This window comes from Stegostoma tigrinum, chromosome 15, assembly GCF_030684315.1.
Source record: "Stegostoma tigrinum isolate sSteTig4 chromosome 15, sSteTig4.hap1, whole genome shotgun sequence".
Classification (NCBI taxonomy): domain Eukaryota; kingdom Metazoa; phylum Chordata; class Chondrichthyes; order Orectolobiformes; family Stegostomatidae; genus Stegostoma; species Stegostoma tigrinum.
The window spans coordinates 59,891,002-59,915,933 of NC_081368.1; the positions used below are offsets into that span (position 1 = coordinate 59,891,002).

The 24,932-nt window shown below is 40.6% G+C and overlaps 1 long non-coding RNA gene across 1 annotated transcript in view; it reads right to left on the bottom strand.

Moving 5' to 3' along the window:
• Window positions 1-24,338, bottom strand: part of LOC125458610 (uncharacterized) — a 176,563-nt gene extending 152,225 nt beyond the window's left edge. The window contains exon 1 of the long non-coding RNA XR_007248865.2: window positions 24,233-24,338. This is a non-coding gene — a long non-coding RNA (uncharacterized LOC125458610). The remainder of the gene's footprint in view (window positions 1-24,232) is intronic.
• Window positions 24,339-24,932: the final 594 nt, after the last annotated feature.

Below are 24,932 nucleotides of genomic sequence, written 5' to 3' on the forward strand. Positions count from 1 at the left end.
GGAAAGCCATTTTTTAAGATAGAGAATAGCTTCTAATTCGATACCAAATCAGGTGCAAAACAAGTTCATCGACTTTTATGTACAGCTGGAAATATAGCTGATGGGTGGCACGGTGGCTCAGTGGTTAGCACTGCAGCCTCACAGCGCCAGGGACCCAGGTTCGATTCCAGCCTCACTGTGTGGAGTTTGCACATTCTCCCCGTGGTCTGTGCGGGCTTCCTCCAGGTACTCCGGTTTCCTCCCACAGTCCAAAGATGTGCAGGTTAGGTGGATCAGCCATACTAAATTGCCTGTAGTGTTCAGGGGTATGTGGGTTATAGGGGGATGGATCTGGGTGAGACGCTTCAAGGGGCAGTGTGGACTTGTTGGGCCGAAGGGCCTGTTTCCTTACTGTAGGGAATCTAATCTAATCTAATCACTTGACACAATGTAATAGATACAAGAAATATTTTTGAGAAGGTACTGATAGATTTTGACAATCACTTTAAACTAAAAACTAATCTTGAAAATCTTGAATTAGTACCCATGGGACTCCATAGATGATCAAATGAATGATTCAAAGTCAGAATTTATAAGAGCCAGAATTATTGTTGGATATGCTTTGCTAGATTTGCTAGATCTGGAATCTTTGTAGTTGGAATCTTAACTAGATTTATTAAAGCCTAAAGAAGACCTGACTCTGGAGAAAGCCTGTCAGATATCAAGTGAAACAGAAGTCCAGAAGAATATAAAATAATCCTAAGAGGAGAAAATCAATTCTGGCCAAGGTGTTCAGCAGAAGCCATTCAATTCATAAGGTGCAAAACCACAAATAACATATGTTAGATACCAGCAAAACAGGTGGAACAGGCAGCATACACAAAGAGAAGTCTCCGACACAGTAGCTAGTAAACCACAGGTGTCTTAATCAGATCTGACAGGAGCAGTTCAGGGATTAAAACTGTCTCATTGTGTATTGTGTCAAGGTTGGCTGGGACAAACAGGCAATGGGTTGGCCATGAGAAAAGCTTTTTTTTAGCTCCAACAGCATTATACAATCATGGATGACTTAGGAATGGTTGACTGGTCATTCTAGGTTTACTTTGGGAAGATGTCTTATGAAAGCTGCACCAAGAGCATTTAGGGATCATCAAGTGCAGAGCTAAAACTTGATATCAAGGTCGTAGCCTCAGATCTCAGATCCAATTTTGAAGCACGTGTCTATATTAACTTGGCAGAAGTTTTTCCACTGTTTTCAATATTGAAGAGAATCCAGGCTACGAGCATAAGTAAGGTTTCCATGGAAAGGCAAGCATTGAGATAGTCAATGATCAGTACTAACCATTTGAGCAAACTGATGAATGTAAAATCAATGTAAATTTGTGTGCAATCTGGTTTGGTGAACAAATAGTCGTGGCAAATTCAATCCTGATGTAAGATGATAAGTTGACTTGGAAGAGACAAGTTCAAACTGAATATTTGAATTCATTATCTTTCCTGAAAGGATGCTTAGTAACATTAACAAAGATCATACTAAGCAAGAAGCAATCTTATAAAAATAAAACTAAAGGAATGAACACATTGCTAATATTGCAATGGCTGAGGGTGACTGAGGATATGGTTATGACACAGGAATACAAACCAGACCAATTCAGACTCACTAACACTGGCACTAGATTTTTAATGTAGTGATATTTGATGAAACTCAAAATTGTTCAGTTGGTCCAAACAAGAGGCCACAAATAACTGATCTTAGACATCAAATTTATAATTTAACACAATTAACAATTTATCATTAATAATGTAATAATAGAAGAACAGAGATGAACTACAGGACAAACTAATTAATATCAACGATCAAAGCCCAATATTCTTTGATCACCAACTCTCACACACATTGTCAAACGATAGACAACAGTTAAGGGAACTTATTTAAAAAGTTGTAATTTGGTAGTTAGATAACAATTTCAATGGTGAATACCAAGCCATCAGGAAACCCATTGGTTTGTATTGCAGTCATGTAGGAGCATATCTTAATTGAATTCCAAAGTCACCAGTCAATGCAAGCAACTTCCACTGACATTTGGAGATGATTCCTTATAGACTGGGGTTCTGTTCTCGGGACTTTCAAAAATTCCTAACTGGAGAGGGTAAACCACAAAATCTCAGTCCTGCAGTTTCCAAAGCAACACTGCCTCCTGCCCAAAAATACCTAGTCAAATAGAAACAGCTCACTCTTTGGTTTTCCCTTTCTTTTCAACCTTCTCTGTGGTGGCTGGCCAGCACTGCTCCTCACTTGATTGACCAATTCAACATCCAACCAGCTCCCAGTCCCTGAGCATGATACCATCTTAGCGCCAGCTCACCTCTCACATTCTTATAGCAGTGAGAACGAGTTAGCTTAATCTATCGCATGGCTGTTTTGCAATGCAGAATGAAGCCAACAGCGTAGGTTTAATTCTCACATTGGCCGAGCTTACCACAAAGGACTCTCCTTCTTAACCTTTCCCCTTGCGTGAGGCATGGTGCCCATCAGGTTAAATCACCACCAGTTATCTCTCTCTAATAAGAGAACAGATTTACAGACTGGTAAGGCTATGGTGGCTTTTCCTTTACCGTCGACAGTAGTAAAGCTGCAGTACTTTACCAGGCCAATTCCCAACAGTAAACGTCAGTCTTTTATTCTCTCCTTTCTTTAAAAAAAGAATTAGTTGCATTTCAAAATTGAAAGTATGCTTCTCAATTGCAATTCACAGTTCAAGACCAAAAATGAGAAAATGAATTTTAAAATAATGATGGCCTCAAAAATGTCCAAATCAATCAACAAGTTGAAGTCTGTATATAATTTAGCACAGAGCTACAGTCAGGTTGAGAATTGGAACCTGCTGACAGAGATTGAAGATGTGGTGCTCAAATAGGATCCACCACTGAGAAGGATCAACCAATGTTCAATGGTTTAAGAAACTGAAGGAAGAAATGACTGCTTTGGAGATTCAGGATATTGCAATTTTTCAGCAGGGAAGGCACCCTCTGTGAAGTGTAATGAAGTGATTAAAGGTCCTTCAGTTTGAAAGTAGCTACAGACTTTATACAGTCAAGAGAATCGTAGGTAACAGACTTTCATTCATCAAGTTATCAACCTTATCAGGTTTGAGGAGAACACATTCTCAAAGAAGAGTGAAAACTCTGGATTGCCTTTGCAAATTGATAAATTTGAGTGAGACTGACTAAAGTTAAATGTAATTGCATATACAAATATATAACATTAATAATGAGCATCAAAGCTTGGGTGTGTAAGAAATATGAAAGTTTTAATGGTGAGGAATGTCAATAATATTACCCATGATGCTGTAGTAAGATGTCAGCAGTGTAAAGCTTAACACCCAGGGCCTCCTCGTAGGCATTGTTTGAGACACTATCACATCAATGCAATGTATAACTAATCATTAACAGGCATAACAGTTTAAAATATTTCTTGATCTAATATATGGCTAGGTTCAGAACTCATTTAGCTGCCTTAATACAATAATGAGGTATTTTCCACAAGGCAAGCAACAACCACATCGTGAATGGAGAGCAGGGGTGACAAATCAACATTCTCAGCAACTGCTCTGATGCAGTCACAGAACTGTTTGCATCAGCTCTATAGTAAAAAGGCCTTGAAGCTGCATTAAGCTGTCCTGATCTGATCAATCGATTGCGGAATTATGAACTTTGGTGAAAAGAGACATGATTCTAAAGTCTTGCAGGGGATGAAGATAAATTTAACAATACATGTGAAGTTAATTTGCCAGCATTGGTTCTGTTGGTGAGACTTATTCACTAGAATTGCTGCTTTTGAGCAAAATGATGTCAGCCTAATTGCAATTATGATTCACCAGCAATTTCCTCTAGGCAGAAGTGATCTAGCTGTCTAATCTTGCTGTTTGGCTGGCTGAATCTTTTCATGATTGCACCTTCCACATGTACAATCCACCTTGCTTCCACTTCACCTAGTTGCTGTGAGATTTTCTGACACATAATCCACTGCCGGACACACACATTCAGAGCTTTTTACCAGTATTTTTCTGACCGACCTTTAAGTTCTCCATATTATACACCATTCACTAACCGAGGGCAGTAATCGCTTTCTCAGATCTTTGCTAATGGTACTAATTGCACACTTAGCAGTGATTAGAGTGGCCAAGTCTAATTCACCTGCTGATTTTCTACTTAACTGTGTAGCAGCTTTTTGTGGAAATAAATGGGATATGCCAGGGAGTTTGAACCTCCAGCTGACTATTCCGTGACAACGTATTGCAGCACCAATTTACTGCTTTAGCTTGCTGCTTTTGACTAGTCTCATTATCTTTCTCCTCTCTTCCTGTGTTTTGTTTGACCCTCACCTCATGTCTTCTCATTCTGCTGAAACTCGCTATTGTGTACTATTTTCTTCTTCAGTCACAAATTCTGTATTTCGTCTCTGCCCAATATCTCTCTCTTTATAACAATCTCAAACTGTTACATAGTTGCTCCTTTTACCTCTCTGTAATCTGCAGGATCACAGGGACTAATTTTCATTTAAAATGATAGTAGTTGTTTGAGGAAAATGGTGCTGTGAATAGCCTCAGGAAGCAATGTTGCCAAAGGCAAATTCTACAAAATATATTGAAAACATCAGGGATAATGTGCTAAAATAAGACAAAATAAGATGAAAATTTAACATGCAGGCTTCTTTTTTAGGACTCAGCAGATTGTTGAGAAACGTATACATTTTTTTGAATCATCCCTCTGGATCGAGGTGTTTTTTTCCCTCAACAATCTCTTCTTTAGCTCTACTCCTGCGTCATCTCTAAAAAGAACAAGGGTTCTGCTCGGGTGCACTAATCTAGAAAGCAATGGAGGTCCAAATTATGCCATGGACTTACTCTTTGGCACCTACCCTTCAAATTTATGCCAGTTTTAAATTAACACACAGGTAGTGAAACAAAACAAAGAACTGTGTACGCTGGAAAATTGAAACAACAATAGAAATTGTTGAAGAAACTCAGCCGGTCTGGCGGTATGGGTGGAGAGAGAAACAAAGTCAATGTTTCAAGTCCAGTGGCCCTTCTTCAGGAGAACGCGAACTCTGCTTTCTCTCTTTCCTGAAGTTGAGTTACACCCCACTTTCAGGTGTTGGATGTATCATCTGTCAGGGCCATTAAATTCAACCGATTGGGTGAGGCATAATTTGAGAATTTCTGAAACAGTGTTACAGTACTTTAGAATTACAAGTCACGAAGCATCGATAATATAACTGATTGGATGAATGTTGATTATGAAAATTTATAGCTCTAATTATCTTTTGCATAAAAGAGATGCATCAGTACACACAGTTTGACTACAGACAAAAACTGTGATAAGTTTTACGCACTGAATCAAAATAATTGATTCTGAGTTTTTAGTTCTAGTTTTAATTTGAGCCAGCCTCGAATATTGTAATTCAAGTGGGACACCCATGGTCTGCCATTGTTTCTCGATGGTTGCATAGGTAATGTTCTATTCCTTCAGTGGTTTGTATATGTTCTTGTCACATTCACTAGCTAAAATGAAGTGCAGTATTTCAGATGCTAGGCAGAAGGTGAATCTCAGAATAACAAATTTCTGCCTTGAGAGTATTTGAGTAGATAGAGGTAAGATTTAACAGAAACTTAGAAAGCTTCCACCACAATAAATATTTATTGCATTGATATTCAAATAAATAAATGGAGCAAAATGTAAGAAATTGCTTGATGTTGGTGGAATCCAATGCTGGCTAAGTAAACCATTGATGAAATCATTTCATCACAGACAGGAAAACAATGCGTGAGCTTTACAATACATGGGAAATGGGTTAATCCATGATACTGTGCTCCCTCATGTAGGCCAGCCAGCCTTTTCATCGAAATTCTCACAAACCTATCCGATTGTGTCAGCACAAGCATTTTAAATGTCAACAGTGGCAGGTAGAAGCAAAGACAGACAGGGCCCTGCAAACACAAGGGAGACATGCGAGGAAACAGACCTGAAAAGATGGAAATAATGTGGGCTGAACAGTTAAAGATATGTCACAAAGACTACAATGAGTAATCCGAAAATTGATACTTCCTCTCTTCATTTTGCAAATCGAAATTGGTGATTTCCATTACTAAGCATACTTAGCTTAAAAATTGTCAAGCTGCTGTGAAACTGCCTCAAGCAAGCCTGGATCCAACTAATTGTCTCATTTCTGTGATTACTTTATGTACTGAATAAATTGGATACTAACAAACTTCTTTAAAAATTGAACGGACAAGAATCAAATGCATTTCTTTTTTCCAATGCTTTTACTCGTCTTTCTCCCCTCCTTTCGTCAAGGCATGAATTTAGGCCCAGCATGTGTTCTTGGTGTACCCAGCAAGAATTTATGCTTCAAGTGAGAATCCAGACAGTAAGTAGAGATGGAATATTCAATAATGGATGGACACAGCCAGTCTAATTTCTGGCTCACCTGGTGACTAATAATGAACTTTCAAGTAGAATTCTCAAGATAAGAATCAAGAAACGAGCCACTGGATAGTTTTCCTACTTTCTAATTTGGGATGGGCGTTTAGTGAACGCTTATTCAGCCCATATTATTTCTCTACTCCAGGTACATTTCCTCGCATATCTCCCATGTGTATTGCAGGACCCTGTCTGTCTCTGCTTCTACCTGCCACAGCTGACATTTGAAAATCCTTGTGCTGACATAATCGGATAGGTTTGAGAGAAATTCTATGAAAATGCTGGCTTGCGTACATGAGGGAGCATAATATCAAGGATTAACCCCTTTCCTTATGTATTGTACTCTCACTGTAACCCTGTGAGATTAGGTGAATCAGCACAGAGCAGAGCCTAAATTTAGTACCTTTGCTTGCCAGTTCCTCTTTCTATTAAAATTACAATTACCTTCTAGTTTATCAGAAAGCTGGGGATTTTATTTGTTCATATTTTTATAAAAGTTATTTCATTTCAAATATCTGTTGCGATTTTTTTTATTGGGATTTTTCATAAAGGTCAGCTGCACAGAAAAAAATGTTCATAAAGGAGAAACTTTGGAAGCAAACAGAATGGAAAGGTTATGTTTTACAAAGAGGCCTGCATGAGGCTGAGAAATTGGTTTCAGTAAGCACTGTTGTTGTCGGTAGGGCTGGATTTGTTCAAAAAAAGTGCCTATGCTTCTGGCTACTTCAGATACCACCAGCACAATATCCTGTGCCAGTAAGACAACTGTGGTGTGGAGGTGCTGGCGTTGGACTGGTCCAGACAAGGTCAAAAATCACACAACACCAAGTTATATCCAACAGGTTTATTTAAAAACACAAGTTTTTGGGGTCTTCATCCTTCTTCAGGTGTCAGGAAGACAATTAGTGCTGGCACAGCTTGTGCGCACTGGTAGTGATAGGACTGGTTAGGTCGTGATGTCACACAGCCCATTCCAAGTGGTCTGATGCATGTTCCTTGAATTTGGACTGAGCGGGTTCATTAAACATCTGCAATAATCACTTTCTGATGAAGAATCATATTTCAAAAGGCCAGCTATCAAATTGCGGGTGAGGTGCTTTTTGACTTACTTCTGCTGAGTTAATGTTTGCAGAGGTGGCAAGGTTGGTTTGCAGAGGTCTACTCGTCACCTGGTGCATCTATTCAGGAAAAGCAGTGAATTTGGTCACCTGCTAATCTGCAAGAGCCTCTGGGTTTGCATCGTGACTGGCAGACAGGAGTCGAAGAGAGAGACGAGCATGGGGCAAATTGTCTATGGAAGCTCTACGCACCACAGGTTTTCACAAGCACATCTTTTATCCTTCCACCTCGAGTAGGCACAATGTCAGACACAGTTAAATGATGGTTACAGAAGTGTGCTTCCTCTTCCAAGAGGACCTACAGCTTATAGAATGAAGGTGGTGCTGCCTGTGATTGTAAAGGTAAAGTCACATTAAACCTCCATTGGGCAGAGAGGACACATCAAACTGCTCCAGCTCATAGATCACAAAGGCCCCATTAACAAAGAAAACAATTTTTGTCATATGCTCTCTAATCAGAGAGAAATAGCAAAATCAGGCACATGGGTTTAGATTTGCCAGGACAGTAGAATTACTGACTGTAGAATAAAGTGTCAACTATACCTTTTCTCTAAGAATACCCACTGAGCTAAGGAGCTATGCCATTAGTTAGGCCAGAGGGCTTGGATCTGGAATTCAAATCTGCAGGGTTTCTGCATTGGCTTCTCTTACCATCCCTTCCATATATTTAAGTTTAGTAGACCTTTTAGCGTTCACTCACCTGAGAATAGAGCTGATGTTACAACACTGACAGTGCAGGGATGCATCAAATACACTTATGTGACTATAGGCTCCCCATACCATTAGGAAGAGCTACAGAAAGCATAAGGGTTAATATTCCAGCCAATCTTTAACATGTACCATGTGTAAGTTGATATGCCAGTGCATGTCTATTTTCCTGGCAATAGCTAAGATGCCTTCATTCCAAGGTGCCAAACAATTCTTGCAATCAAGAAGAGCATAAAGAGACTACTAGGAGGCAATGAACACTCCCTCAGCATTGGCTGATGACCACTCTTCTCATCATCTACATTCAAAGTCATGCAGCTAACACAACTATCACAATGAAGACCACTGGCATCCTGGAGCAGCAGTTCTTATGGCTGGATTTCTTGAGAGAGACTAACATTGCAAACCACAGTATGTCTCCAAATGCATGCTGGAATGCTGTACCCCCTCATAATATCACCACCAAAAAAGATGGGTCTTTTATCATGAGGGATCCATAGCTCACCTCAGGAACAGGAGGAAGAGAAGGCAGAGAAAATACAGCCAAGACCCCTTCAGATCAGACAGCATGTCCAAGATATTTGTTCAGGCTCTGATTCCATGAAGAGAAATTCACTACCGTGGCCTTACCATCATTGTCCACTTCACAATCCATAGTTTCACTAAATGGAAGATTCAACAATTAAGTTTATCATCAGCATCTTGTTCAAAAACATCTTTTCCCAAAAACATGTCAACTTTTGCAAACAAAAACTATGCAGTTCACTCTTGCACATTCCTCAAATATCTTTTTCCTGTTTTACTATACCACAAATGCCACAGGAGCCTGCCTGTGACTTTAAGCAGTGAGATCTACAGCCACGATGAGGTTATCTGACTCTACACACCACGTGGCAACAAGCATAGACCACATGATCCCTGTTTGAGCTCGTACTACAGCACTGAAATGTCAGATGATTTGGATTATCATGCTGTACAGAAGCTAAGAAGATGCCGAGCAGACTTTGTACGTACCTAGGCCCATAAGTGCAGACATGGAAATCAATATCATTTTCACACTGGAAAAGATTGGATTCCAGCCTCTGTACTGTATTCTCTGCTGTGTTGGAGCTGGACTCCTTCATCCTTCTTGTCAGTGGTCCTATGTCACTGTTCTGGCATGCTTGTTGATGGGCCAACAGCTATCTGAGCATCATCCTTGGCTTTGTCCTGTATTCACCCCTTCAAAGTTCTCACCTGTTTTCCCCATTGTAGACCCTGTCTGTGGCCTCAACCTGTGAGCTGGCATATAGATTATCCCTTACATTTGATGGTACTTCTTCATCATTGATGTAATGTAGCTCTTTCTGCCTCATGAGACTGCATTGGCTGGCCATGTGCAGTTTCTTTGTTCAGGGGAATGCTGGGGTCAGGGAAAGATCAGGGATTAGAGAGAGGGTCAGGGTTAGGGAGAGTGCCGGAGTTAAGGAGAGGGTCTGGGATAGGAGAGGGTCAGGGTTAGGGAAAGGGTCAGGGTTAGGGAGAGGATCAAGGTTAGGGAGATTGTCAGGGGGAGGGAGATTGTCGGGGGTAGGGAGAGGATCAGGATTCAGTAGAGGGTCAGGGGTAGGGTGAGGGTCAGGGTTAAGGGGAGTGTCAGGGTTATAAACTGATTAGGGCTGAGGAAAATTTTGAGGTCAGGGAGAGAGTCAGGCAACATTTACTCAATAACAATACAAGATATCACGTATACAGTCAGCAATATAGATATATAAATGCTCATCCCTTTGACAATTTTCAAAATATACACACTAAAACACACACAAACTCTTCAGGAAAGAGAAACAAAATATTAATTCATCTGTGGAAAATGACTTCCTGAAACTAAAAGACTCATTGACAAGGAAGACAATAAGATAAAGGATAGGAAGTACTGGAGTCTGTTGTCCTGATATTCTGGCTCATGTGGTGAAGTCAATAATTATTGTCTCTGAAGTGTTGCAACCTCAGATTGCTCAGGAGATGTTCTTTCACTCATTCTTCCAAATTAACACTCAGACTTCATCCCAAATTGATGTGGATGGTTACAATTTCAGAAATGGGAAATATCAACTGAGTAGCTTGTTCTTCGTAGGCTTTCCTCCAGCTGAGCGACTAAAACAAGAATGTCTCCAAATCATTGTTCAAACTGCCCTAGCACATTCTACAGCAATACATTCAGTTATCATCAGGTCTGTGATTTCCAGGAAGTCTCACAAAAAAGAAAACAACTCCAGTTATCACAGTGAACTTTGAATGAGCTGTTTAAAAAAGAAACACTGCAGCTATGTTCACAAAATTTGAAATAAATTCCTATTTCCACAATCCCTCAAAATGTTAATTCTTGCAGCAATATTAAAAATATTAGGTTCATAGTGCCGTGTCAGTGAATGGGGAAACCCTCTCTATGCTGTGTTGTAGTAATTTTGTTTCTTGCAGTCAATTGTTGTACCAGTGGTCAACAACAGATCCTTTTCAGTCAGTGCAAATCCTCTTGAGGCTAGTTAGGCTCCATGTGAAGTCTACATCCGGCCAACTGTGTAGATTGAGCTGGTCTGTACGGTACAATATAATTCGACAAATGACAAGTGAGGTAACAGGAAGTTTGCAAACTTGCCTGCCGCAATGTGACCCTATGTTGATGGTTCTGTGTAAATAGCTTTTAGCTGAATGCAATTTTTGAATTTCCTCAATGATAAATAGATGAGAAAAATGTCACATCTCTTTTTTTCAGTCCTAATTATGCATTTTCTCAAATGATTCTATTCATTCATTTCTCCAGATACTTTATGGTCTAGTTTTTGGTTCCTCTCTCAATGTGTATGCTCAGGGGTTTTCTGATTTTATAATGTTGGCAATGTTTCAGACAGTCTCAAAATGCCATAAAACATCATTTTGTTGATTCCTGGAGTCCACATTTCAGTATGTGTGAATGGCATAATCAAACGTTGATGCTGTAAATACACAGAGTCATAACAGAAATGTGATCACTCAGCAGATCATCTTATAGTACAGTGGGGCCAATCAGTCCATCTTGCCAGTGTTGACACTGTGAACAAGTCACATTAATTAATCTCATTTCCCCGCCCTCTCCCAATAGCTCAGAATATTATTCTTTTTCAAAGATGTATCATGTTTCTGTTTTTATAATTTTATTCTTATTGTTCAATCACTCTTTCAAGCAGTGCTTTCTAGATCATAGCGATTTCCTGGATTTAAAAAAATCTAACTTCCCCACTGAATCTTTTCTCAATTATCTTCTATCTACATCCTCTGGTTAGATCCGCATGCCAATGGAAAGAGTTTGGCCTTATTTACTCTATTGGAGCCTCATCTGAGTTTCAGTACCTCTATTAAATTGACCCGTAATGTTCTCTGATCCATGGAGAACAATCTTAGATTCTCGCGGCTCCCTACTTAAATCTTTGTAAGCAACATGCCTGTGCCACTAGGGACTTATTGACTTTCCCAGCCGCAAAATGCAATGCATAAATGAAAAGCGGTTAAAAAGGTGGGTCATGTTCTTCTTTATTTCAGTTTGCTCTTCCTGTCTCAACCTAAATGGGAGTATAATTTCAAATGTTCTGTAATACCCATGTGTTCTATGAAAGCACTACATACCGGTCTTGTCAGCAACTCCAAACTCTTGTAAATGTTGTTTTGAAAAAAAAGTTAACAAGAATGTGCATATTTCAGCAGCTACCAGTTGATCTCCAATGGCATCACTATAGCAGCAAAATAATGCTGTCACTTTAATACCTTTGAATTGCTGTGCCTTGTTGTCTCTGCATTTATCTTCTATCTTGCTTCTTTCACTTTAACTCAATTGGCGCTTTTCTTTGTTTTCTATGTTCTCTTTAAGAAAACACTTCATGATGCTCTTGCAGCCTCTTAAAACTTCTTTGTGAAAATAATACCACAAGACCATCAGAGAGGGGTGACAGATCAGTGATTTTTTGCTGGACTGTTAATCCAGAGAGTCAGAAAATGTTCTGGGGAGATCGGTTTGAATCTCATGACGGTAGAGGATAGAATTTGAAATCAATAATTATCTGGAACTGAGAGTCTAATGATGATCACAAATCCATTGCCAGTTGTTGGGAAAACCCATATGGTTCACTGATGTCCTTTAGGGAAGGAATCTGCCACCTTTACCTGGTCTGGCCTACATGTGACTCCAGACCCCCTGAAATGTGGTTAACTCTGAACTGCCCTCTGAGCATTTAGCGATGAGCAATAAATGCTGGCCTCTGCCAGTGATGCCTTCATCCTCCGAATGAATAAAGGGAAAAAAAATCAATGATGGCCGTAAATCAATTATTGATTGTAGGAAAAGCCCATTGGTTCACTAAGTCCATTAAGGAAGGAGACTGCCATCCTTCCCTGGCCTGGCCGACATGTGACTCCTGATCTGTAGCAATATAGTTGACTCTTAACCCCCACTCCCATTTCAGGCAATTAAGGATAGGCAACAAATGCTGACCTAGCCAGCTCCACCCTCATCCCATGAATGAGTGAGGAAAAAAATAGCTGCGCTCTTCATTTTACACTCACTAGTGACCATCGCTATCCCAGTGTGTGAGGGAATAGCACAGAGGGCAATTTAAATTACTTGTATCCACTGGTTCTGCAGAATCCAAACTGTTTTGCAGCCAATCTGTCAGTATAGGAGCTTTTGTACATGATGTCATAGCAGCCAAGTTTTCTTTAAGATCAGGGAACTGGCATTCACATTCTGAAAGTTATGCAGTGCACAATATTACCTAACAAATTCTTAATTCATCAGTATGAGATTGCTTTTCCTGCTATTTTGAAAGGCGTTAATCTGACTTTAATTACCCCAATTAAAATTAGCAAAGTAATTTCTTATGAATGTGTTAACAGCATTTGGTAATATCCTTGTGTAATTTTTTGTCCTATTATGATTTAAAGACACACTATTAGCAACTGCAGTACAACAATTGTAAGTTTCCATGTACCAATGGGTTTAGGTTTGTGTGTTTTGTTTAAGATCTTGGTTTGAGTTCCTTCAGGAAAGCTGCAATGTAAAACTAACCCAACAACACAGACCAATGTAGAGGATTCCCTTTGTTTCAGGAGCACATCCATGGAAAATAAATACCTCCACACTGAAGTTGACCAAATAAATTCTAAGTAATGAAATCTTAACCGAATTATGGTCAGCTTCTCAGGTATTTGACTGATGGATGTGACTTATTCAATACATATTTTATGCAAGATTTAAGAGCTCCAGATTATTCATGTGTCCCTCATAATCTTGAATAGTTGTATTTCTGATAAACCATTTCTCTACGATAGACATCTATCGTAAATGGAAACATGAAAAACACATGCCACTTGACAGGAACATCAATATATGTAATAAGCAATCTGTTAGCATTCATTTTATCATTTATCTGTCTATTCAGCATACACTATTAAGAAAGTTGGTTCCGAAAAAGGCCTGAATATTTTTTGGAGGGAAGCTGGGAAGAGAGTACTGTGGAGGTGATGAGAGTTTTGGACACCTGCCTAAAAGCCAGAGATGCACACTGCCTTTTTGGAAGGCCTGTCATTATTGAATGCAAATTAGACAGTTGCCAGGTCAACGGTGGGTCTTCTTTGGGATCAGAACCTTGAGAGTGCCCGGAAACGATATACCACCTTGGAAGATGACAAACAATCTACAAAGGACTTTACTCGAATGGAGGCAGGAATGTGGGACATTCTCTACCCATTACCACCCCATTTGATTAAATGCCCTCTCCACCTTGAAACTCAATATGTAGAGAGAAGAAAATAATGGCCTGCATTATTCTGTCTGTACTAGCTTCTTTCAAATAAACTTGTGTATCTTCTGTGACACTGCTCACAGGTAATCTGATAACTGGGTTCCTCAAAAGTCCAGCCACACCCTAAGTATAAAGGCGGTTTACTCATTGCTATTAGACAGTAAATTCACAGAATTATTACAATACAGAGACGGCCATTCGGTCAATCGTATCTGCACCAGTTCTGTTCTCAAGTCCAAACTCTATCATCTAGTGCCACTTCACTGATTTTTCCACATATGCCTGCATGCCATTACTATCTCAATAACCATCCAATATCATCTTGAATGTGTCTTGAAGCATTTGTCTAAACTTGGCGGCCCCCAAGAAGGGACGAAGAGGGACACATTCAACAGCAAGAAGACACAGAGGGACAGCTCCCTGACAAAGCTGAGAACGTGGCAGCAGCAGGAGCTGGAGGTGGGCAACGTTGCGTGTTGGCCGCCCGCTCCCCACAAGACACCAGCAATTTATTTCATGAAGGTTGCCATTCAAGGCTATTGAGGAGGTGCCATTGGCACTTTGTCGATCGGCTGACCACAACACGCCCCTAACCCCACTTCCCACCATGGGGGCTGGCAGGATTTGCTCCCAGCTTCATGATGGTGGTCCCATCCACACCCCACCATCCCAGGAGACAATCAGAGCCAGAGACTCCATGGCCAAAGAGGGATCCACAAGCAGGATGGCAGTCTGTATCAACTCATGATTCCACAGAGGAGAGTCTCCTCTGGTCAGGGGAACCTCTCCCTGGACCAACCTGAGCCTATGTTTTCCGTGTGCCTGTCCAGGCACTTCTATGCTTTGAGTCAGTATCTTCAGGCATGTTACTTGCATTGTAGTATCATATCTACAGATGGAGCTGCCGAGACTTCAGAGTCACCCGCCCAGTTGTAATTAGTTGGACAGAGGGACCAAAAGTGATGACTTCCTCTGGTAAAATCCCCAAGGTGGTCCAATTGCTGGAGACAGGGGGTTTGTGACACACATTCAACCGTGACTTAAGATTTCAAAGCCTGTGTTAAAATATTGCCCATTGAATCCTTGAGAAATCATACCACACAAAATACCGGATGTACAGGCCTCACAAATATACTTGTTCCACTGCTTATATAATTTTACAGGAGTAGTTTCAAAATTCTAATTATTGTTTCACTTTCCTTCTCAAAATCCCACTCCTTTAAACTGTATAATCTGAGATATTATATTAATGCTTGGTGATTGACAGCAACATTCTAAAATTAAACTTGAGAAAAAATGTTTCAGTTTTTGCCATGTTCTGACATTCAGCCTGAAGAAAGGGGTTCTACAGGTAAACTGGCAGCTGGTGCTGTGATTGCAACATTTTGTCACTAACATTACATTACTGTCAATCATCCGGTGTTAAGCTTCTTATGACAGTTCTAATTTAATACATTTGCCAAAGCATATTTCTCAGAAAGCAGCAGGCACCTTGCTTAAGGTATGTAAAGGTAACTACATGGTACTCACCTCAAGCCCTCATAAATCTTGCATGATTCATTACTCTGCTCACATTTTGCCAATTACTTTGGACAAAGCTTCTGTAGCTCACTTTGCTCGGCGCAACTTAGTTTTACAACAGCATTGCCTCTCTCGTTGTACTTGCTGCTTTTGTCAATTTCCCTGATCTTTGATGAACTCCCCTCAATGAAGGTCTAACCTTAATTCATTTCCCCCTGCAGAGGCCCGTCTTCAAGTAATGTACTTTCTGAAGTGAGGTCTGACTTCAATTAATTCACCCCTGTGAATCCACGAACTTTAATTAACTCCCCCAGTGTAATGCTGACCTGATTCCCCCAGTAAATTCCTGATCTTAACTTGTTTTCCAGTGAAGCCCTAATCTTTAATTATTTTTCCCCAGTGATAACTTGGCTTTGCAAATAATTTCCCCAGTGATGCTCTGATTTTAATTACCTTCTCCAGTGCAGACCTGATCTTAATAATTAATATCCCTCGTGAATCATGATCGTTATTTTTTTTCACTGTCCCAAGATACCCCAATGTTAATTCATTTTTCATAATGGGGGTCTAGATTTGAATTAATCTCTCCAGTGCAATACTTTTCATTAATTAATTCTCCCCAGTGAAGCTCAATTATTCATTAATTTTCTTCGGGGGGGGGGGGCGCTCAGATCTTAATAAATATTTCCCAGAGAATTCATAATCTTTAAATGATTTTCCCACTGGTGTCCTGACCCAGATTCATTTCTCCCCACAAGTCCTTCATCTTTAGTAAATTTCCCCAAATAAGTGGAACTTCCCCCTCTCTAAGGTAGTGAGAATGGTGACTTAATCAGCTGAGAGCTCCAAAATCAGATTGTCGCCATCCAGGTAAATGCTTCTCAGTCCTCCTGCCGTAAATGGCAAGTCCAGAATCTCACTGCTGGATGATGAGAAGTTCAGCTCCATGCAGTTGTTCCATCTCTTGATGAGCCAAACTCACAGTAATAACATCACAGTTCCAATCTTACTCTCTGTTAATCAATCAAGAAATGCAAACTTGCAAAAAAAAAGCACCCAGTTGTGGAAAGGGAGTGGGTACTTGGTGGTTTGTCATATCAGTGTCCCTTGCAACTTGTGGAGATGCTGAGCCGACTGTTCAACTTCTTTTCTCTTCTACACAAAGAGTCTCCATTGTCAATGGGTACGCTCTTCCTAAAGCCTTCATCTACACAATCTTGGCATCAGCAGGCCAGACCATAATTACACAGAGGCTTTTTCTAACTCAGCCATAACTTCAAGGCTTCAAGAGTGTACATTGGAGCTTGTAGCTCAGGTCGTGCTGACGTATCCAAACAGGAATTTTAATGCTGGCATGGAATCAGGTATCCATTGCTTTTTAGTGCACAAGATCTTTAGCGCTGAGTTGACGGTCAGCATTCTCTGTGGTTGGCCTGATATAAGGAGAGGAGAGTTGATGGGAATTGAACTGAAGAGTAAATGTTTCAAGATGGACGGGGAATTTGCTGTACAGCACCGAGATGCATTACTAAACTTATCCAGAAAACACATTAAATATGCTTTGAAGAAAATGGAGATGAGTGGAAGCCGAAGAGGACAGCTGCTGAGTTTATGAGAGTGAAATACAATCAGTCAAGGGGTTAGTATCATCCCAGTCAAGGGTGTAGCTACAATCAGTAAAATCTTTGGTCCAATCCATAGTGATCCATGTCCTTGCAGTCCAGTGTTTGGGACACAGATTGTCTCCCACTTCAACTGCAAGCAGCCCAGGGATTCCCGGTAGGCCAATCTGGCTGCTATTAACAGATCAATCTGTGGCTGGGCTATAGTCAGCCCCGGGGGTTTGGTCAACAATAGTAAAGGGGCTTAATATGGGGCAGTGGAGGTCTGTGGAAAGCAGGCAACTCAAATCTGCAGGCGGGTTTTATTGAACCAGGGTGCCGAGGGATAGGTGACGATAATAGGAGGCAATTGTAGAAAGTACAGTTGGACCTCATAGAGAATAGGAGTGGTCTGGAAGCCCCAGTGGAAGAGGGCAAGTGTTCACACCAGCCATGGAAACTCTGCCCTTCCTGAGGAGAGAGTGAATGGCCAAGCAGGACATGGGAATTTCTTAAGTCATGGGCTCTGGCAATAAGGTGGACCCATTAATACTTATTTAAAGGGCTCAAAGTAAATAAGGGGAGGCTGAAAGTTCATAGAGGCCACAAGTAACATTCCCCCTAATTCTTGTTTAATCTCTGAGAACGACACATGCACATGGCAGTGTTTGTTTTAAATTCATTCATGGAATGAGGGCATTGTTGGCTAGGCCAGCATTTATTGCCCAGATGGCAGCCACATTGCCGTGTCTCTGTGAGTCAATTCAATGGATATGGTATCTATATTAGCCTCAAATGCACAAACTGGTGAGCACTTTATTGACATATCTCTGTCACTAGTTGAGCAAGGACAGGGTCTGTGTAGTTATTCTGTTTTTTTGGGTAGCATAACATTTGGCTGTGAATCATATACAGGCCAGACCAGGTAAGGATAGCAGTTTCTTCTCTAAAGGACATGAGTGAGCCAGATATGTTTTCCTGAGAATGAACAATGGATTCATGGTTATCATTAGACTCTTATTTCCAGACGTCTACTGAATTCAAATTTCATTATCTGACAAGGCGGGAAGGGAATTATTGATGTTCTTGTGGCACAGTTGGTAATCCCTTTTGATGATGGAGACAGTACTGACCCATGCTGCAATCTCTGCCTAAACTGGGCATCTCTGATAAGTTTGCCCTGATTTGCGTTCAGCCAGGAAAAAGATTGACATCTGTCCATTACACCATGTGCCAGTGCCTTGAGATGTTTCTCCACAAAGTGAGGAGTTATCTTGTTTCTCTTTGATACCATGTATTGATATTTCAGCATCATAGTACAAGGGTTAGTTCTTGGCTAGCAGCATTTGAACGTTTGTCCAGCTGAGCTCGCGCGCAATCACTCAACACCAACCATAGTAGTAATGACGCCTTCAAGCCTATTTGTTGCCATTCTTTACCTTGAAATGAGGAAATCCCATCCACAGATGAAATTGGCACTGATAGTGAATTTCTCATCTTGAGCCCTTTTCTCCAGAGAATGTCTGATAATTAATTAATTTTCCCCAACGGAGCTCTTGAGCTACCCAGGCTGGCAGTTCAAGTCAGGAAAACTCACAACTTAGCAGGCCAGCCTCAATTTAAAGGACCAAATTAGACTTAATTTTCACTGCATGAAAATGTGTGGAGGATCAAGCTGGGCTCAACGATTCCAGAAAAAATGAGTGGGTGCCAAAGTGGCCTGTTTAGAGAATCCTACTTGTTTCTCTAGAATTTCATTCCAGTTGGGTGGTATGGTGGCTCTGTGGTTAGCACTGCTGCCACACAGTGCCAGGGACCCACGTTCAATTCCATCCCTGGCTGATCATCTGTGTGGACTAGCACATTCTCCTTGTGTCTGCATTGGTTCCCTCCCAGAGTTCAAAGATGCGCAGATTGTGTGGATTGACCATGCTAAATTGCCCAGGGTTTCCAAGGATGTGTAGGCCAGATGGATTAACCATTGGAAATGTAGTGTTACAGGGTAAGGGGTGGGTCTTGGTGCAATGCTCTTCAGAGGGCCATTATGAACTCAAAGGGCTGAATAGCCTGCTTCCATATTATAGGGATTCTGTGATTTGTTTCAGGACCAGTTAGGCTCTTTAGCCCTCATGCCTCAGCCACACTTAAAAAAAGGGTGGTGAGCTCACAATATTGTAAATGCATTCTTTTAGGATGAAGCCTCATTTATTGGGAACTCACATCAGAAAATTGGAGGCTTTGAAGCTATGCTCGGACATTTTTACATTCAGTAAATATAACGCAGGGAGCCACATTCGGGTAATTGGACATTATATGCATTATTGTAACAAGATTTGTTGCTTTAAAAAATACATTTTCAGGATAGCCATGAAGCATTTAGACCTAGGCTGGAAAGTTCTGGTTATGAAGAGAGATTGGACAGACTGGCATTATTTTCCTTGTTATGGAGGAGATTGAGAGGGGACTTGATTAAGATGCCTAATACAATGAGGGACATAGAATGAGTCCATACGTAGGAGGTTTTTCCTTTGGTGGAAGGATCAATGACCCAGGGTGGGTGCTGTGGGTTGTCATAGATTTAAGGTGAGAGACAGGGGAGGTGTGCAGGGGATGTGAGAAAATGATTTTTTCACCCACAGAGTAGTTGGAACCTGGAACTCACTGCTGATCAGGGAGATGGAGGTAGACATAATCAGAACATTTAGGAAGTATTTAGATGTATATTTTGTGATGCCAAGACATACAAGAGATTTGCCAGGTGTTGGAAAGCTCAGTGCTGTTTTTGACTGATGTAGATTTGATGGGCCAAAGGGCCTTTTTCTGTGCAGTAGACTCTGTGACTCAATGTTGGGATGCTCTCCATTGAACAAAGAAGGCTAAGAGAAGGTAAAGTAGAGGCTTTTAAAACAGTTATGCGATTTGACAAAACACCAGAAAATTCAAGGTAAAGGTTGAAGAGTTTTTCAAGCATATATTGGGAAAGCCATTCATAGACAATATTCTGAAAAGCTACAAATTCCAATTCCTTATGTCCGCCTCAAGTCGTGTGCACATTCCCTTTCTCAGTTCTAATAAACATACAATCACATGTTAAACAAATGTTCCCATGTCTATTTACTTCATTCCTGCGAGACATACATCAGGCATTGTTCTTATTTTGTCAAGGTTTCACAAATCTCGCTGAATGTGCTCCCTAAACTGACGCTACTTCCACGTTTTCTACTCTAGTCTGATTCCTTATCCTGTCTAGAGTACATCAGCTAATCTTCTATTCTGCTCTTTTTATCTTATACCTTCTTCTGACCGAAGACATTTAACCCTTTTAAAATCATTAAGCGTTTAGGCAGAACAAATAAAAATATGCTGCATCCATTAGCTGAATAGTCTATAATTAGAGGTCTCAATCTTAAGGTTCGTGGTAAAGGAACAAAAAACAACAAAAGGAAATACAGCAAGATATGTTAAGATTTAGAATCCGCTGATGACAGGGTGGTGGACACAGATTTAACAGTAGCCTTCAAGGAGGAAATAGATAAATACATGAAAGAGCAAAATTACAGGGCTATGAATAAAGGTGTGGGATTAATTGGATTACTCTTCAAAAGGCCTGGATCAGACTTGACTGCATGAACAATCTTGCTTGTGCAGGAGCATAATAGCTGGGTGTTAGGCATGACTTCCAAGAACTCTGCTGCCCTCCCTCAAAACCTGCTGCGGGATCATTTATCTGCCTGATAGGGAAAATAGTTTAATGTCCCACCTATAATTGGGTAAACTCTGAACGGGCAGCCATCTGTAGGGACTCGTATCAGGCTGCAGAGTCTGAGAGTGTGACAGAGGCAGATTCCATCATGGATTTCAAAAGGGAATTGCATAATTATCTAAAGTGGAAGAAAGGAATTGCATACCTAAGGAATAAAGTAGGGCCATGGGATTTGGTAAATTGTAAAGAACTGGCATGGACACAAGAAGTGAGCGGGCTCCTTCTATGTTATAAGAGTTCTACCGCATTGATATTATAAATTAATCATCACGTTAATGTTAATACTAGAGTGAACCTGGGTTATGTGCTCATGCTTTTGGAATAGAGTTTGAGCTACCACAGAGGCACAGCTAGGAACACAGGGCTCTGGTTAACTTCAATACCTTAGTTCAATGTTTCCATCGAGTGAAAGCTGCATTAAATATCAGTCGAATATTAGTACAAGTATCCAATATTTGTACATTTCACACACTTCTCACAGCTTAAGCACACTTCCAGCTATTTAATATCAAAAGCCACATCACCCAGAAAACACTGCATCACATTTGTTGGAATGTCTTTCTGCTGCTTGCAGGAATAGTTTGCACACAACAAGCATTAGTGATTAATTAGCGGGAAACAGCTCCATCTGCATGTTTCAGCTTATAAATGAGACCATAGTTGTCATCATTGGTGTGGCCATAGTTGAGACTGTGGTGAGATGGGTGATGGAGCTGAAAACATCAAAATTGACTGATTGCTTGCACCTAATCTTCTCAACACTCCATTTCTCCTCAATCCACAATTTGTCTGAATTACAAACGGCAAATGATCCAAACTCACACCTCTTGATTTATCGGTTCTTTCACAGCAATTCGACCTCATCAGATACCCAAAAATTGCAACCTGCCCAGATCATACTTCAGAAGTGCCAGATGCAAAAGGAAGAACACGCAGATGATAAACATATGCCCTGACATTTTGCAAGTGGCTCAGTGCACACAGCATGAGTCATGGGCACAATTTCCTACAACATAGTGTAGGACAATGCAGTGTAGGTGTTAGCTTGCAGTACATGTGGTAATGCATGAATTCTGCTACTTAGGAATCCGAGAATACACTAAAGTTGCAGCATTCTGATAATATGATTCATGCCACGTTCATGCAGCATTTACAGGTTTGCTTCAACATTGAGATTTTTTTAAAAGTCATTAACAGAATGTATACATCACTGATAAGTATTTATTGCCCATCACTGGTGACCAGAACGTGGTTAAGAGTTAGTTACATTGCCACAAGCCTGGCTTCAAAAGTAGGCTGGAGGTAAGGATGGTAAATTTCCTTCCCGAAAGCACACTGGTGAACCAGATGGCCTTTGCAACAATCAGCAATGGTTACATGGTCAACATTAGACTAGTTTATTATTTCCGATTTTTATCGGATTCAAATTTCACCGTCTGCCATAGCTGGATTCGAACCCTTGTCTCCAAGAACATTAGCTTCGTGTTCTGGAGGAGTTTGTACTAACTTGTACAGTCATTTCCACAAGGAATGGAGCCCATCCTTTCCAGTGTGGAAATGGTTGTGAACTCTGCTTACATGCTTGGGGACTCAATTACGATGGTCTGACAGCCAAAGTTTCCGTTTCTAAAATGTTCATCAGCCCAAGCAGTGACCACTCAACTTCCAGGTGGTGGTAAAAGCTCAGACTGAAGTCATATGAATGGAGTTGGATCTCACATTAACTGAGATTGTACCCCCACCATGGTCTCCAATACATATGATCAAAATGATATACAGTGTATCATAGCAGTCCAGCAAACTAAGGTCTAACTAATCATTTCTGAGGAAAGGCTTGAGGAAGTGACAGTCCCTTTCTCAGGATGATAAAGTTTGTCCGCCATTCAACACAAATCTGCTTGTGCCCCTGTGTTGCCGCTCAGTTAGTCCAGAATGTTGCTGCCAAAGCTAACACAATACAGTTCAAAGATAAACACTGCAAGGCCGGAGCTAGATGATGATGAGTGTGACATATGTAAAATTAAGAAAAGTGATTAGCTGAAGCTTTGAGGTCGAAGACGAGAGCGCTGTAGTCAAGTCAGTGCTATATCCACACTGACATCATGAACTGCATACTGCCAACTGTTGCTGCTGGGACTAGCATCATTAACCTATCCTATATCTGACACCTGCCACACCTACAGCCATGGCACAGACTTCACTTAAGGTGTGAAACTGTGACAACTGCATGCAACATACCTTGAGTAATGGTTGCTAATTGCGAGTGCTTGATAAATAAATGTAACAAGGCAAGAGGAAAACCGCAGCTGTTGCATGAATTCTTCACCTTTGACTTGCTCCTGTCCTCTAACAACACACCATCCCATCCATTTCCCCACCTCCCCAACCTGCTGTCTACACTATTGTGACTTTTGGAGTGATTAAAAACAAAACAGAAAAAAGAAGACTAATAGAGGAAAAGACACTCTAAACAATTCTCCATGTAGCCATTCGAAAACCATTCTAGAAGATCACCTGGGTAATGAGTTTGTTATTTGTTAATCCAATAACCTTCAGCATGGTACAAAATCTGCCAAATTCAAGAACTGATCCAGCGCCCTCCCTTTTAAAATTAATGTCAGCTATTGCTTATTTCCGTAAATTAACTTGGAGAATCTTTGTTATCATAACACTGCAAACAAATTATTGAGGGCTCTCTAATAACAGCACACAATGGGGGCCGTTTTGGAGAAAATGGTTGCAGTTTACGTGAAAGGTTAGCTAGGCAATTGAGGCCTTCCCCAACTTGCGTCTGATCCATTCACTTGAAAAATTAAAATATATCATAATGAAGCAACACCCAGGCTAATAGGACACTGAAAAGCTAATGACCTCTGAAATAGTTTGGAGAGAACTAAAACATATGTATTTTGCAACTACAATTTTGTAATATATAGGTTTTCTCTTAATCGCGAAGCATTCAGAATTTAATATTCCAAGGTTTAAGAAACACAGCACTGTATTTTTTTGGAGCTTGGCTGCCGATCCTAATTACATACAAATGAATTGTCAGCAAGGAAAGGTGACACTTGTTTCATGTTAAACAGTTAAAGCAACACTGGCATGAGTTTCAGGCTCAAGCCTCATTGAACCTAGAAACCGTATGAACAGCAAGCTGAAATCAACCTTGCAGAATCCAATCCTTTTTCATTCAGCTAAAAATATACTTGAATAATGCAGCATATAGAAGCAGGAATACTAACTACTCACCTCAGTAGTTCAATGTATTTGCCATTTGTATCTTTCCTGTTAGAGTCCCTGTACCGAAGAAGGTGCCATATTGCATAATTAGCCCAGCTGTGCAGCACAGATACAGTTCTAGCAACTGATCTCACAATTTAGAATGCAATGAATAAAATGGAGGGAAATTATAAATTAAATTATGGTAATACAGGTTGTGTGTGGAATTTCTACCCCAGTATTGTTATAGCACAGCAGGCACTTGCATTTATATAGTGCCTTGTATCAGATGTTCCAAAGTCTTTTACAAATGAAGTATTTCTGAAGTTCAGTCACTGCTGTAATATGTGAACACATCAACTAAAGTGCACACCTTTCTAATCCATTAGTCAGTAATAAACTTGCTTGGGTGATAAATATTGGCTTGATCACCAGGGAGAACTCCCTTGCTCTTTTTATTTGAAATGCACCAGCAGGATATTCGAGTTGGTAAAAGGTTAAGTTGCCATAGTTTCAGAGGGCTGCTCTCTCATTAGAGAAAGATGATAGTAGTAGTTTAACCTGAGGGTCACTACGCCTAATGTGAGGGCAGGTTGAGAGGGAGAGTCCTTCATGGTAACCTCAGCCAATGCATGATTTGAATCCACTTTGTTGGCATCCTTCCATAGTGGAAACTGGCCATCCAGATGAATGAGCTAATGGTGGAACGTGCCCTTTCTATTTCCTTCTG